This window comes from Suricata suricatta, chromosome 13 (genome assembly GCF_006229205.1).
Source record: "Suricata suricatta isolate VVHF042 chromosome 13, meerkat_22Aug2017_6uvM2_HiC, whole genome shotgun sequence".
In the NCBI taxonomy this organism is placed as follows: Eukaryota; Metazoa; Chordata; class Mammalia; order Carnivora; family Herpestidae; genus Suricata; species Suricata suricatta.
In genome coordinates, this window is record NC_043712.1 from 46976993 (window position 1) to 46989654 (window position 12662).

Consider the following 12662-nt stretch of genomic DNA (forward strand, 5'->3'; position numbering starts at 1 on the left):
AGCCTGGAGCCTGCTTCCGATTCTGTGTCTCCCTCTCTCTCTGCCCCTCTCCCACTTGTGCTGTCAAAAATAAACATTTAAAAAATATTTTATCACAGATTTACTTATCCATTTAAAAATCTCTATTACCAACATACTTTATAAAATGCACAGTATTTTATAACTGTAATATACATAATGTATTATAAATAAAATAAACATTGGAGGTATGTGCTTAGCATTTTCTCTGAGGGGCAGAAGGGGAAACATCAAATACTTGTATCTCCATACCCCTGGGTACACCACCTTTAAGACATGGGTGGACATTCTCTGGGATTCCACCTAGGTGTTCAAAGTTGAGTTTTGTTTTGGCCACAGGAATTGCACAAGATTTAGAGATACACACTTTTTTGGACATGTTAAGCATACCCACGAGAGTCAGATTGTGTGAGATTGTGTACCCACAGCACCGAGTAAATGTCACAATCCCTTCTCCCAAGATGGTGGGCTATCAGATCAGGTGCCCACAGGTCGCCCCTTCTAGAGCCTGGGTCCACAGAACCCCTGCCCTACCCATCCTCTGTGCCTTACTCCCCACCTCCCACCCCCAATTCTCATCTCTCTGAATTATCTGCCTGGGTAACTGGCAAATCTATCACTAGCACAAGTGCAGTCATCTAGGGCTCCCTCCAGGAAGCTTTGGGGGTAGCACCCAAATATTCAGGACAGAGATGAGGCCAGTTTAGGACTTCATCCAAGTTTAGCACCAACCCCGTGCCAAGGTGTTGAGCTGGCCCCCTGGAGGGCTGGGGCTCTAACTCCTACAACCGACCTGTGGAACTCAAAAATTTCCGTCATGATGCCTGTAGTTCCAAGGGTGAGGAGAAGAAATCTAGGGCCATGAATTTGAGATGGGGCATAGTTTCCACCTGCGCCCAAGATCCCATTCCCTTCCGGATGACAGCTGGAGACGGGGGCAATGCTACTCACTTCTCCGCCTCAGTGAAAGCATAGCACTGAACTCTGAGTCTCTCCTCCCCTCCCCGCCCCTCCCCGCCCCTCCTCACAGGACTTGCTCTGGGCCAGCAGGGGACACAGCACTTGGGACTCTGCTCTGGTAAAGCACTGGTGGTGGCGGTGGTCTGTTGGGAACCACGGACCATGGGTGCATTGAGGTTGACCAAGCAGGACATGTTCTCACTTTCCCCTCCTGATGGGAGGTAGCTGCAGAGGGGGCAGCTGATGAAATTGGTTCAGCAAAGCTGAGAGGGAAAGGAGAAAACACTGTTTACAGGTTCAGGAAAGAAATGGACTTCCAGTAACACTCATGTCACTCTCTAAGCCACTGGAAGGGAACTGGATTCAAAATTATGGATGAGAAAAGCAAGCCATGACACGGGTCACCTCCTCTCCTGCCCTCCAGGCAGCCCAGCTCCGAAGGGGGTCAGAGACTGGATAATCTTCCTCTAAAGCTTGTCTTTTTCAGATGTTAGAGAAGTAGCTGAAATACGGGGGACACAGAAGTCGGTGAGTACTGGGCAGGGGCGGGGCGAAGGTTCTGCTAAGCGAGGTCCTGAGGTGGATGTGCTAAGGCCTGAGACTATGGGAGGTGCTACTCAGAGGTGGGCACTGTCTGTGATATCCATCGGTTTGGAAACAAACTTTGAACTCAAAAGTCAATTCTCCCTGCTGGTTGGTCACCCTGAGACCTTGCCTGGCTCAACATCACAGCGGGGCACATGGGTCCCCGGTCATCAAAGACGGGAATGCTCACCCTGCAGACACACAGCACCCGGAGCAAAGTGAGGAGAGAGCGAGGAGGGGTGAAGGAGAGTAACAAATGAAGAGGGAGTAACAAAAGAAGGACCCTTGGGCCGGAAGGAACAAGGTCTCTGTCACCACTACTCAGGCGGCTTCCATTCCTTGCTCTTCTCTCCCAGTACCTGACTCAGTCCTCACCTGCTGGTGACTGACTAGAACACTGATGAGGTGACCTCAACTTGGTGCCATCTGGGCGAGTGTGTGTACATGTTTTCTTGTGGGCGGAGCAGGTGGGGGTTGAGGGGGAGGGTGTCTCTGAGCACAAGAGCAATGCCTGCCAAACTCCTTTTCGGGTAAATCCTTCTTTACAGCCATTCTTGAGGACATTGTGCAGGATCGTGTACTCAATGCGAATAACTGGTGATCATCGTGTGCTCGGTAGAGTCGTGGGGTATCTTCTTCAGGACACACACCTGCCTGCGCCACAGGTGGGCTCTGCGATTTGTCACAAGGATGCAAGTTTCCTGGGCTCACCCGGGACCACTATTCAGCCCATTGAAGCCAACACGACCGAACATTCTAAAGGTCTCTCCACAGTCTTCTACATCCATGGGGTCGGCGCCAATGCCACTGAAGGGCCAAGTGGAGTCACTGCTGAAAAAGAAGAGGCACAAAAAAATGGAGTCACCAAAGAGGAGGAGTCCCCAGGAGAAAACCCAAAGAGCCACTGGGGCCACCTGTTGTGCCGTTTCCACCTGGAGGAGAGAAGAGGGTGGGGTCCCTGTAACTCGTCCTGGCTCTTTTCCAGTCTCTTCATCTGCCGTGGCTCCCACATCCAGGCCCAAAAAAAGCACCTTATCTCCTCCAGACAGGTGCGCACTTACACAGCAATTAAAGCCTATGAAGATTAATGTCTGCTTTTTTATTACATAATTAATAACAGTGAACATTCATTTTTAAAATTCGATTCTCCTAACTTGAATTTCAGACAGGATGTGTAACCATATAGGTAGAAAATCCAGGGCTAGAGAACTCAGGGAGGAGGTGACCTTGAGGAGTGACCCTTCTTATGCTCCCCAGGGCAAACACTACTTATCCAAGGAAAGGGGGTGGCTTCACGTGCTGAAGGACTGGCTGTGGGTCCCCTAACGATTCGCCCCTGACTCACAGTTCTCTGCCTTTTGCTGGGAGCTGCTCTAGGTTGCGAAGTAATGGAGTCATCCAGCCTAGAATCTCACCCTCTGACCTCCGTCTTCGGTTTTTCCAAATTGTCCTTCATAGGCCAATCAGTCAGGGACGACGGTCTGCTGGCTCGTACGGTTGCTTCTTGTCCATCAACCACCTCTGGTCTTTGTTCTCTCCTTCTCCGCGGTAGAGGTCATGTCCACCATCGCCCCTGCAAAATTAATATATTTAAGTGCCAAGACCCCAGGACCTCAGAATGGAACTGTGCTGGAGAGAAGGTCTTTAAAGAGGTGATTAAGTTAAAATGCCCTCAGGGTGGGCATTAACCCAATATGACGAGTGTTCTTATAAGAAGGTGTAGAGACAGAGAAAAGGTCATGTGAGGCCACGGCAAGAAGAGAACTGTCTACAAGCCAAGCAGAGAGGCATCAGAAGAAACCACATCTGCCCACACCTTGATCTTGGACTTCCAGTCTCCAGAACTGTGACATAATAAATTTCTGTTTAAGCCTCCAGTCCATGGTAGTACTTGCTATGGCGGCCCTAGCCAAGGAATAGACATCATGCACCATGACGGACGTGACATTCTAAATACCCTCACCGCCTTGTTTCATCATTCCTATCTGGCAAAGTCCAAACCCTCTGCCTCGTCCACACCTGACCTGGCTGAGACCTGCTAGAGAAGATCACCCAGGCAAGTATATTGTGCCACCATAGTTCTACGGTCTCCGGCTAAGGGACATCTCCATTACTACATGGAGTTCGGACTTGCATTCATCTCACATATTTGGTTAAGCTCCTTCTCAGTGCATTTAAGACACATGAGTGAACAAAACTGACAAAGCTCCCTGCTTCTGGGCGCTGGTATCACTGTTTCACAGTCAACTCTCCTGTCCTTAACAATTTCAAACGTTCTCCACTTTGACAAACTTCTATTCCCTCAATCTCAACACATGTGCCAGATGCCACTCCACAGAGGAAGTAGAGCCATACGAAGAGAACTTCTCTTTGGGGCACCTGGGTGGCTCAGTCAGCTAAGTGTCCAACTTCGGCTCAGGCCATCATCTCACAGTTTGTGGGTTCCGGTCCTGTTCGGTCTCTGGGTCCGGGCTCTGTGCTGACAGCTCAGAGCCCGGAGCCTGCTTCAGATTCTGTCCTATTCTCTCTGCCCCTCCCCCACTTGTGATCTGTCTCTCAAAAATAAATAAATGTAAAAAAATTTTAAAGAGAATTTCTCTTCACCAACCTAAAAATCATGAGTATCCCACCCATCCCTCTCCTCCTCCTTTCCTGTTACAGTGAAAAAGGTTTCCCAAGATGAGTCCGTTAGCTTTCCAGCTGGGGAAGTTGCCTTCTTCCCCCAGGCATGCTCTTCAGTCCACGTTGTGACTTTGGCTTAGTTGTTTATCTTCTTGCAGAACCAGGACTCACTGCTCTATGACCAGCGCTAGGAGCTTTGCATTTAGTTGGTACTAAACATTCATCGGTGAATGATTGAGAAATGAGAGGGTCATCTGGCGAGAGGGCTCCCCCAGCATGTCCTGAGACTGAGCCACCGGAAAGGAGTCTGAGGGGTGCCCACGTCAGGCTTTCTATTGGAAACATCACGGGTTTTGTTTCTGGAGCCTGTGCTGTGTCTGTGGCTTCTGAAAGAGAAGAACTGGAGACCTAGCCTCACAGGCAAACACTCGATACAAACCTAAGGCCTGACTTTGCCTAGTTGTCCTCAGGCAAGTGACACTGTCCAAAACTCCTGAGAGCCCCAGGGCCCTAGAAATGTCAAGACTGGTCCAGAGGACAGTGAGACTCAAGGAGGCCACTATCCAATAAAGTTGATAGGTCGGCCTCTCAAACTATCTCTGCAGAACCAATGTATTTTTTGGATATGCTTTTATAAGAACATACCCAAGCATCACTGTATAGCTTCTACATAACATGAAGGTCTATAGAACAGTCTGGAAATCTTTCTATGGAAGTTCACACAGATTGAGCTAATTTTGTATTTTGGGTGTGACATAGTTTAATCAACCAATGGACAATTTCACGGTCATTTTTGAGCACAATGCTATGAAACCTGAAATCAATCACAGGAAAAAGTCTGGAAAACCTCCAAAAATGTGGAGGTTAAAAACCACCCTACTAAAGAATGATTGGGCCAATCAGGCAATTAGAGAAGAAATTTTAAAAATATATGGAAACAAATGAAAATAAAAATACATCAATCCAAACTCTCTGGGATGCAGTGAAGGCAGTCCTAAGAGGGAAGTACACTGCAATCCAGGCGTATTTCAACAAACTAGAAAAAGTACAAATTCAAAACCTAACAGAGCACCTAAGGAAACTAAAGGGGAGCAGTAAGAGCACCCCAAACCCAGCAGAAGAAGAGAAATACTAAAGATCAGGGCAGAAATAAACAATATAGAATCCAAAAAACAATTGAACAGATCAATGAAACCAAGAGTTGGTTTTTTGAAAAAATAAACAAAATTGATAAACCTCTAGCCAGGGTCCTCAGAAAGAAAAGAGAGAACACCCAAATAGACAAAATCATGAATGAAAATGGGTCTATTACAACTGATCCCTCAGAAATACAAGCAACCATCATAGATTACTATGAAAAATTATATGCCAACAAACTGGACAATCTAGAAGAAATCGACAAATTCCTAAACACACATGCACAGCCAAGATTTAAGCTTAATGAACTGGAATTCGCGCTTCCCAAAGCCCTCTAGTACCCAGGGCTGCGCGCAGGACTGCGAACGCCTAGCCCCTAGCCCACGTTGTTACAGCAGAGCACACTGGAAGCTCTTTCTGGAAAACCCGAACCTTGGCAAGTTGTTTGCCAAATTACAGCTACTCTGCGAAACGTATAAGTAACTGACATAAATAATCTCCTCCGGCATCTTCACTTAGTTTCAGACCACCTGTGGTGATAAACTTTAATGTACAGGTAAAACAATGGTGTAAAGACAAGGATAATTTCTAAGAAAAAAATTTTTTTTATATTTATGTATAAATATAAAATGAGGGGGTAGAGAAGGGGACATTCTCTAATTTTCAGACATAATTTTCTACCAAGGAAAATCACAATGCTTCACATCAAAAATTCTTTCCAGTGTGGCCATTATTAGGTTTGGGTGAGTTAGGAACTTGCCTCACACACAAACTGAAAGGGGTGTCAAAAGACCTAGTAATGAAGAAATAGTTTAAGGCAATATGTGTAAAAATAAAAGTTAATGATGGGGCACCTGGGTGATTCAGTAGGTTAAGCGTCCAACTCGGCTCAGGTCATGATCTCACGGTTTAGGAGTTCGAGCTCCTCATCGGGCTCTGTGCTAACAGCTCAGAGCCTGGAGTCTGCTTCGGATTCTGTGCCTCCCTCTCTCTCTGACCCTCCCCCGCTCACACTTTCTCTCTCTCTATTTAAAAACATTTTTTTAATGAAAAAAGTTAATGAAAAATCCTTGATGAACGAAATACCAAAATTTTAAATAAAGACAAGGTATGGGCCTTGCAATTACAAAAGCCTGAGAGGTGTACAATTTGGGGGGACCGAAGAAGCAAAATTCGATTTTGACGAATACCATTTTGTCTAAACATTTTTTTGTCAAAGAAACTGAAGTTTATTTACCTGCTAAATATCCTGAACACCATTCACACAACACTGCCAGTAAGAAGTATGATTTGCTTATTTACCTATGAGAGTGAAGTGTATGTCTCAGTACATAGAGAAGCACTTGAAAATTTTGATTTTTGTTAAAATGGAGACAGAGCCTCAAAATGTGCCAACGAGAGTTATCATTGTTGTCAGCCAAAGAAAAGATATCAAAATAATGGCCTACCATAAAATCACATTTTCAAACTGTGGAAAAAGAATACCTCCTGGAATTTGGAAATAAATTAGGGAAAGATGGAGAAAAGAAGAAATGTAAATTAAATATGTACATGTTATTTCTCCAAAATCGTTCCGGCAAGTTAAATTCTCTCAAACGGCAACTCTCTCGAATAAGTAAGTTTAAAAAGTCATTCTGAAAATTATTGATGAATTTGCTTTCAACAAAGCCCAGGAAACGATAAGCTCTGGGTTTGGTATACATAAAAATTTTTACGTTAAAATAATCCGAGTTCTAATACACCTACTTTACAATATTTTTCCAATGCTTTAACGTTGTCGGAAAAATTAACTTTTATATTTTAATGAAATCGTACATACTGATTTGTGTCCAGACTGTAGACGCGTAACCCCTTTCCCTGAACTCGTGTCCTTCTCCCCAGACACAATCCTGGGTCTGCAAACAGACCCCGCGCGGCGCGCTCTCGGTTCGGGCCCCGCGTCCCGAGGAAACGCGCGCGCCCTTTTGTAAACCGCTCGGGCTGGAACACTGCGCGACCAAGGAGAGGATCCACGCAGGGGCCGACCCGGAACACGAAAGGCTCGGGGCCCAGTGCGGCACGGCTCCCCCTCGGCCGTCAGGCTCGACATGGGAGAGTCTGCTCGCTGTCCTGGCGGCCCCACGCGGTCCCGGATGCCGGCGGCGCCTCCCCCGCTGCCTGCGAAGTCGCGGTTCGCCGGGGCGCGAGTCGCAGGGCGGCCAGGCGGCTCCCGCAGGTGGGCGGTGTCGGTTGGGCCGTTACGTTGAGTTCGGGCGCCCCCTTCTGGCCATTGGGGCGCAGCGAGGAGGCCTGGCGCGCGCTGTTTGAGAGCTAGCAGCGGGGGTTTCCCTGTGGTCCAGGTGAAGCTGAGAAGTTCTCGACTCCTCATCTCTGCAGATGGCAATGGTGATGTTCAGCGGCAGCTAAGTCTGTTCCTTTGGTTAGCTATGATTTGGAGCCAAAGCCTGGAAAATAAGGAAATCCCCATTCTTTTAAGGCTACTGAAAGGCAATGCCTGTAAATTAGGCTGGAATGCCAGAATCCAATTCAAGTTTCCTGAAACGTGGAGACATCATCAAAGTCCAGAAGGCATAAGCTCTGTGTATCTGCTATCAGATTCTCCAGCATATTTTTAGCTGGCTCAGCATGGAAGAGCACAGCTAGTTTAGAGTAAGATCCTCCAGGATACATTAGCCTTTACACTTAACCACCAAATCAGGAACTACTGGAGCAAAAGATGACCATAGAAATCCTTCAGCTTGTCCGATGGGGGTATTTCTGTCCAGAGATTCTTCGGGAGCAAGATTGCCCACGTCTGAAGGACTAGGAAGTTGTCAGATGGAACACTGAAGTGCGCTCTTCCTTAGTTAATAATCCCCATAGGAAACAATCAGGAAATAATGTGATACTCAACTGTTTTTAATGAATTCTATCACTGTGTGCCAACCTGGAGAAAGCAATGGACAGTTCTTTCCAGGTACTTACTAAAAAGGCAAGAAGGGGAGACTGAGTATTCCAATAATAACCAGAAACTTGTTTCTCAATCTGATATTCTACATCTTGCAAATACAGAGAAAATATTTTTGTCATTGTTGTTTAAAAAATTCTATTCAAAAATCTTTTATAACCTCCTGTGAACCATAAACAATTCACATTGTGTCTTTTGATCATTTTTAATCTCTCAAATGAACGATATATATTATGTGTTGGTATTATTCCATTTTTATTATTCCCACGATTATTCTCTTTATATATATTGAGTTCAGCCAGTGGCAGCCACTGGGTTAGACCTAAGGAATCATGGCTTCATAAGGTATTTTCTTGCCCCCCAGCTACCTTGAACACTCCTGAGGAACATTCTAGAGGAAATAGTACAGATCTTCCAAGATTCTTCTATCAGTGGTGGCTCGGAGCTGGAGTGGCCCGGCTTACTTAGCCTGTAGACAGGGCACATAAGCAGACAAAAGCGGACAGTATACAATACTGAAGTTATTAAACGCCATAATTATTAAATGCCATAATTCTGGAAGTCCATAATGACAGCGCACTATTCTGAGCTCAGAGGTGAATGAATGGAGATGAGCACTACGGAGGTCAATATGCCAGGGTTAATTCCAGGCGTCCCACGGTGGTGCAGGCTTTCCATCCCAGGGGCTTCTGCTCACCCTGAGAGGGGACCTGGGGATGGCAGGGCTGGGCGCCCAGGCGCTCGCAGAAGAGCTGGGAGAGATCACCGTGCAGCAGCAGCAGCAGCAGCAGCAGGAGGAAGCCGCCAAGGTTTCCCAGCCGCAGGGCCAGGCGGTGAACACGGCCACGCCCCCACCCTCCCCGCCCGCTGATTCCTGCCCTGCACCGGCTCTCAGACATCCGGCCCACTAGCAACACACTAAATACAGGGATCCCTGTCCTCACGTCCACCCGCGAGAATCCAAGAGTGGCATTCTCGACCAAGTAGAAGTAGAATGCTCAGGCAAGGAAAATAACCACGGTTCTGCCAGAGAGGGTTAGCACAGCGGGGTTCTGGTCCCTAGTTTTCTTGTGAGCAGGTTGGTGACTCCTCCCTTCCTCTCCTGAGAGCTCATCACAGGCCCAGGAAATGAAAGCAAAATCAGGTGGCCGGTCTTGCAAAGTGGCGGGCGGTCCTTTCGCCCAGGAGAGAAGCATACTAGTGGTGCTTGTTTGAGCCTTTGGCAGAAGCAGCACCTTCGGGCCCCTGTAAACCCCAGTGCGGGTCTGCAGTCTTCCCTCCTCCATGGCCCGACGCCCGGGATTTGTTGCAGTGAATGTTGCTAACTTACACTTTGCTTTTTTATCAGCCAAAACGTCACTTCCCCTTTTCATTTTCCTGACATTCAGACCTATGTTTGTTTTCTTTTTGCCCACGCAACTGTCGAGTTTTGCTTTCTAGGAAGGTTGAGATGAGAAACAAAAAAGTCTGAAGTCTTGAAAATTATAGAGAAAAACAGCGCGGCCCATTTCCTTGCTTTTACTTCCCTTCGTGTTAACCTCAGGATGGAATAGAAAACACTAGAGAAGCAGGAAGACCCATAACCAGTACCTGAAAAGAAAGGTATGACAATTTTAAATGAAAAATCACAAATGACTAATGGCGAGAAGGCTTCTCCCTGACTTAATAGTCTATCCCTCACCATCAGCACCCCCTGGGTTCTCAGCATGAGAGATGAACAAAAAAGGAAACTCCATAGAATCATGCAGACTGAATGAACAATTTTTCGCTGTTTTCTGAAATATGAGCTTCTACCAGGAGATGGCATCATTGAGCATGACACGTGATTACAGTAAAGGATTAAATGATAAAAAGTACAGTGGAAAGTCAAAAGTATGTGCTTACAAAAGGTGAAATTGTAAGCGGAAAGAGTAAGGGGTCCCCAGATAAAGAAAGACAAGATACAGCTTTCTGGACACGGATAACTCATTTGAGGACCTGGCTACTCTCCATAATCTGGCCCCTCGGGCTCTACCTGCCCCCAGCACACTTCCAGGGAGGTGTCAGAAGGGCAAAGAAATGCAAAATCCTCAGTAGTTAAAGGGCTTTAAGGGAACAAAGGGAATGCAGAAATAGTCTCCACCAGGTGTGGAAATAATCTTATCGGAGAACAGAAATCCGGGGTAAAAAAGTAAGCAAGACCCAGTTTGCCTCGCTCCACACGGAGTCCAAGACCCCACCCAGTTTACACTGGTTCTCTGAGCTTGCCGGTAGCTCCTTCCCCTCCTCTGACCTCTACCGCCCCCCCCCCCAAGAGGGGCCATTGAACGTGACAGGGGCTGCCTGCAGAGGTGGGTTTTCTAAGTAGCCCCCCACTTAGCCGTGGTGACTCAGCTCCCCTAAACACTCATCATAAACCTTAAATGAAAAGCCCCTACTACCCCTGAGGGGGAGTCCTGGCTTTGGAAGGGTTTCTCCCTATTTGCTGCCAATGAAGTTTCCTTTTTGTGACCCCTCCACCTGGTCTAGTCTCCCTGGAGCTCACCCAGGAGCCAACTCACCTTAGTTGGGTTACAAAAGAATTAGTTGGGTCATTCCCCTATTTTCGTGGACAAAACAAACTTTTGCCCTCGGCATCGGAGGGCTGTTGGCACTTTTGATCCCTGCTCAGGAAAGGAGGGGTCACCCCTGAGAACCGGGGTCCCTCACGCAAATACTCCAAGGACAGGGGCGAGGATCTGAGGGCATTAGTAGTTTTGCTCACAAAGAAACCAGTCCCTCCACAGCAGGGGATTTCTAAGGTCCTGAGGAGGAGGTGAGGCTGCGAGGAGGAGGTGAGGCTGCCCGCAGGGGTGAGTCCAGGAGAGGTTGGGTTGAGGACACTCAGTCACTCCAGAGGAAAACTGTCTCTAGAGGTGATGACTACCTTGTCAGTGAGGTGTTGCTGGGAAAAGAAAATTATCTTGGACGTAGACTCCTCAGAGTACAAGCACCTAAAAAGAACCAGGCTTCCTGCTGGGAGTGTTATACCCAAGTTTCCAATATTGTCCCCAAAACCAGAAACCGCCAGGGAGACCGAGTCACGCATGTAAAAGCAAAGGGCTTTATTATTACAGCCTTAGGCTGGCCGGACCCGAACAAAAGGGGGGCAGGGCCTTTATGGGTTTGGGAAGGGGGAGTTATAGGAAATTGTGACACAGGTACAGTGATCCAATCACTATCACCTACCAATATTGGCAGTAACTTTAACCATACATAGTTACTTTGGTGGGAGCCAATCACAACATTTAGAGTATTGACCAATTACAGAGTGGACCCATGACCCTCACGTAGGGCGTGACCAGCCTTAAGCAATAGGTGATCATCTATAGCTTCTATCTCTAGGCCTGCCCTTAGAAATGTTAAAGGTGTTAGCTGGCCTTTCCTGATTGGGTGTTACCAGGGTGGTCCCTCCTGCCTGGGCAATGTGTGCCCTTCTAGTGTCTAATGATTCTGAGAAACTGACACTTATGCCTTCAAGGTCAGAGGGAAATTTGAAACATGTCATAGAGTCAGTTTGGTTCAGACCTGCATCCTTACAGGAGGACTGGGACAGCCTGAGGAGAACTATAACCCCTAGAAAAACATTGTGGAGGAAAATATCGATGTTAGTCCTGACTTTGTGGCTCAGTGAAGCATAACTTCAAACCTACATGACTGAGTTCCAGAAGGAAGAGAAACATCAGAGACAGTCATACATCAATAACCATCAACCCCTGCTGTGGTCCAAACAGTAAATAAAACCTAGTCCTTGCTTCTGAAGAGCTTAAGTGCCAGGATGGTCTGGTGATCCCTAAACAAATATAGAAGCCCTTAGGGCTGGAGGAGCTTGCCTTCCTGTGTAGAGTGAGGAAGATAAAAAGGAAATGAAATTTTGTTACTAGACAGTTAAAACAATAAAAGTGAATAAGTGCGTGAGTGAGTGTGTGTGTGTTTACAGGCCTACATCACACCAGTCTTTAGGATAAAGATGTTTCTCATTTGATTGATACGTATCCATGGGATGGACACATCGAAGTTTCCTGCAAAAATAAGCATCTAATGTACAATTAATCATTTAGAATGATGACATCTTATAAGACAACATGGAAAATACCTAAATGAAAACAAAAAAGGAAGTAAAAGTGGAGAGGAATGTTCAGAAAATGAAAACGGCTGAGTTTCCTATTTAAGTCATGCTTCCAGAAGGTCCTCAGAGACCCTGGCTCCCAGGTTCAGCAGACAGACGCCCCGCTGAGCCCACCAGCGCACCCTCGGCTTCCCCATGGCTCTCCTGCGCCCTCTGCTGGCCGCCCTGGTGCTGCTCACCTGCCGCCCTGGGGGCGCCCGGGGCTGTGCCCTGCCTCGGAACCAGGCGCAGCTGAGCAGGGACAAC

At 47.1% G+C, this 12662-nt stretch overlaps 1 long non-coding RNA gene across 1 annotated transcript; it reads right to left on the bottom strand.

The window, feature by feature from the left end:
• Positions 1-1051: 1051 nt before the first annotated feature.
• On the bottom strand, positions 1052-7677 carry LOC115276457. Its single transcript, XR_003901944.1, has 3 exons — positions 7142-7677; positions 2979-3136; positions 1052-2394 (listed from the first exon to the last, which is right to left on the bottom strand). It is a non-coding gene; the product is annotated as an uncharacterized LOC115276457 (long non-coding RNA).
• Between the last annotated feature and the right edge of the window lie 4985 nt (positions 7678-12662).